This window comes from Oryctolagus cuniculus, chromosome 12 (assembly GCF_964237555.1).
Source record: "Oryctolagus cuniculus chromosome 12, mOryCun1.1, whole genome shotgun sequence".
Classification (NCBI taxonomy): domain Eukaryota; kingdom Metazoa; phylum Chordata; class Mammalia; order Lagomorpha; family Leporidae; genus Oryctolagus; species Oryctolagus cuniculus.
Genome location: NC_091443.1, coordinates 6,794,028 through 6,797,771, shown reverse-complemented (window position 1 = coordinate 6,797,771; position 3,744 = coordinate 6,794,028). Strand labels below are relative to the sequence as shown.

At 50.3% G+C, this 3,744-nt stretch overlaps 1 long non-coding RNA gene across 1 annotated transcript; it reads right to left on the bottom strand.

The window, feature by feature from the left end:
* Positions 1-1,211: 1,211 nt before the first annotated feature.
* On the bottom strand, positions 1,212-3,442 carry LOC108178845 (uncharacterized). Its single transcript, XR_007910606.2, has 2 exons — positions 2,516-3,442; positions 1,212-1,824 (listed from the first exon to the last, which is right to left on the bottom strand). It is a non-coding gene; the product is annotated as an uncharacterized lncRNA (long non-coding RNA).
* Positions 3,443-3,744: the final 302 nt, after the last annotated feature.

Sequence of the window (3,744 nt, the reverse complement as noted above, 5' to 3'; positions counted from 1 at the left end):
AGTCCACAAGGTGACTGGGGGTGAGGAGCAGCAAAAAGGCATGGTGTCCTTGAGATGAGTTTGGGGAGCACTGAACACAGGAGCTGGGACCCAGGAGTCTCCCAGGAGGCTCCAACAGGGAGGGCAGAGGGATAAACTGAGATAACATATGTACTAGCACACCAGTGAGCCAATGTGGTAGAAAGTCACTGATTTTATTTAGGTGAGTTAGTGACTATTTTCAAGTTCTGCAAAGACCAGCCTGGATACAGCCTGAAGGAAGACAGAGGAGGGTTTACAGGTCTTAAAGAAGAGCTTAATGGTCTGCATCCAAGCAACATCAATGAGGATAGAGGGAGCCACTTAGAAGATGTGGAACAGGTAGAGTCTGCAAACCTGAGTAACTCTCCTTGGCAGTCAGTGCTTGCCCATCTCAACTTGCTTTCCCTTCTTCCTTAGGTTTACAGTTAACATTTTTGACAACACCACTCTGTTTAGCCACTACTAACACTGAGAATCACTAACCATTCCTAGTGGGGCAGGCAGTATATATTAACCTTGTGGCTGCAACTGTGTATGTAGAGAGCATTCTGACATGCTGGCACAAGCCAACTCAAACCACACACATGTGTGAGAGTACATACAGACTTGCTCCCTGCATTGGCTCATTCTCTCTCATTTCAGACTCCCCCATTAACTTGTGCAGCTGAAAACCCAGAAACAACTTTTAGGAGGTCTGTCTTCTGGAACCATAATTGGGCACCTAGCCCAAATCTAACTCTTTTCACCAAAGTGATGCAGAAGAATGTGGCATGAAGGTGCATGCAGACAGTAGGTTCATCAATATTTTAAGCCTCAGTTCTGTTTCTACACTTCCTAGAGCCTAATGGAAGCAGAGATAGAAATTCTCTTTGATCATAGTCTGATGGTATTTCTCTTTTCCCATGTTTTAGCAGCAACTACCACTCATGGTACATTGCTTCAGGATCTATATCATAGACCCTGAATGTGAAATTCATGAATGTTCTCAAGATTGGTCTCCTTTGAGGTCGAGGCTTGACATTTCTGCTCCATTTGGCAACTGTGGCCCCCACATACCCATCTGAACACAGGTGTGACTGTCCTACTGTCTCCTCATCTCCCTTGCCTTGCTTCCTGAGCACATCAGTATCTCCCCCAAACTTTCTTCCACCTCCTTCATCTCTACTTTCACAAAAGAAATTCACAACTTGTTTACATCATTTTGGAATTACTTTATTCTAAAAACCTTGTACTGAGTATGTGTGCTTAGTTCTGAGCTAAGCATCAGGGATGCAGAAATGCATGAGAAACAGTGCCCTGCCCTCCAGAAGCACAAACTAAGAGAGCAATGGAGACAATGGGATTGAGAGACAAGTAACTATGGGGGTTGGCCTTGAGTACATATCATGAATGTAGCATCCCAGGACTAGTGTTTTGTACCAAGAAGCTGGTGAGCAGGATCTCTCTGGGAATTGGCCCAGAATTCGTGTGGAAGGTAGGGTGGGGATATAAAGTACAACATCTCAAGACCATATCTCAGGGACCAGATATTGTCTGATGTGGAGCCAACTAATTACCATTTCCAGTTGAGGACCAAGGGGCAAGAGAAAACAGACAAGAGACAGGTGCTATGAGCCCCCTTGGTTATGGTCCATGGAAAAGTTTTGGGGTAGGGAGCTGTTGGAAGACTCTGGAACCTCAATCGTGTGGGTGAAGCAAGACTCTCTCCTTTGTCCTCTCAGTTGCTGAACAATGTACTTGCAGAGCCAGGTGGGACCTCTCTTGGGAGTCCTGTGGCTCCTTCCTTGACTTGGAGTCCAATCTCTGTGAACAGAAGAAAAAGTAGATGATGAGAGGCAGAATGGTACAAGTGAAAATACAGCCTGAACTTGGAGGGGGGAAAAAGAGGAGTGAGAAGGAGGACAGTGTTTCTTTTTCCCACTCCACGGTGCACGTGGCAAAGATGATTTGCAGGGCACAGCTGGGTTCCTGGATGATAGGTGAAGCGCACCCAGCTGCGCTAAGGATGGCATGCACCATCATTCACACTCCTGGAACCAGTGTTTATTGGAAAGCTATGGAGAGAATGTCTCAACAGAAGGAGAGAAGCTGTAGTCAGGGGCAGGTATGGAAACTAAAAGTAGGGAGACCAAGACAGCAGGGAGAGTCAGTGTGAGCTACCTGAGTGTGGGGCTGCAGTGAGCAGGGAGGCCCAGCAGTGAGCAGCTGGTTTCACCGTGTATACGCCTCTTACTTGCAGGGCCTACAAGGAGAAGAGACATCTCCTCCAGAAAGGGTAAGAGGTAAGTGAAGATGCCAGGAGTTGCTCTTGGGGAAACTGAGGCACAGGTGAGTTCCCACTCCCCCACTCTAGACTTCCTCGTAAGTGATGTCATTCCTTCCCACCTCCCACCATCCCAGGCAGCAGCCATTCACGTCAGGAAATGGATCATGGAGGCAGGAAAGAAACCAGAGTGCTGATCTGGGGGACTCTTGGCTCAGCCCTACCACCTACCTTCCTCCCCAGGCACTGCCTGATCAGTCCTGATCTGGACTTGAAATGCCTGCACTGCAGGGACATGTTATGGCTTCTGGGAAATGTTGCCGGGAGGGTCTGCAGGAGGGCACACAGGAGAATCGGATGTTCCCTCAGTCTTAGGAGCCCACCCGCAGCTACAGCCCTGTGGCCCAGTCTCTAAACCTAAACCTGGAGGCAAGCACATCTCCAGCCTGAGCAGGAGGCTGCTTGTAGTTGGCACTTGGGAAATTGGGGGTGTTTCTTTGCCCCGCCCTTCCAGGCTGCTGGGGTGCACCAGGCTTGTTCCTCTTCTAGGACTCTTTCCCCCTCCCACTCAGCCTGAGGCCACTTGTCTCAAGGGCCCTGACAACTCCCATTAAGGAATAAAAGAGGGCAGGCCACTTGATGTGGGTCTTTCCCACAAAGAACTGGTAGCTTCATAGGGGCTACTCCTTCCTGCAGAGAAGAACTCTTTAAGGATGGGACGCCAGACATCTGGAGTGAGGGTGATTTCTGGGCAAAGGCAAGAGCTTGCACAGGACCCTGGAGTCCCAGCCAAGGTGCTGCTCATGCCCCTCCTTGCCCAATGCCCAGGGTGCCACAAGCAACCAGCATCCCAGGAAGGCACAAAAGTAGTTCCCTGGACTCAGTGGTGGCAAAACACATTGGTCTGAATAGGAGACCTGGGCTGGGACATGCAGAAGCCCTTCCTGGAGTGCTCAGCACCCAGAAGTCTATGGGAGGAGTGGGTGTGGCCCCAGCCAACTGTCAGAACACGGCTGCCCTGGAAACCCCAACGGAAGCAACCGCCACTAGGCAGGGGGAGGGGCCCACATCCTGGGAAGTCAGCAGCTTCTCATTCACTACCCAGCATGCCTGGGGGGAGCCAGCGGCTCTGGAAACTGGAGAGGGGACATCTTGAGGTTTCTGGCTGTCTCCTAGAGGGGAACAAGGGTTCAAGGAGACCACTGAATAGGTTGGGAGCATGCACAAACACATGCCTCAATCCATAGTCCTTAAACAGGGATCACGTCCACAAATATGAATGTATGCAATTATATAGGCAAAATACTTAGGCAAGCTGCTGCCTGAGAGAAGCAGCTTTGCTGGCAAGGAGGTATGTGAGGGTGACGGATGTGCAGGATACACTCTGGGCCTGCCCAGATGTCCCCGAGCTGGGCGCTGGGCTTGAGCCCTTGGGCAGCTGGAGGAGGCCAAGGGCAGAG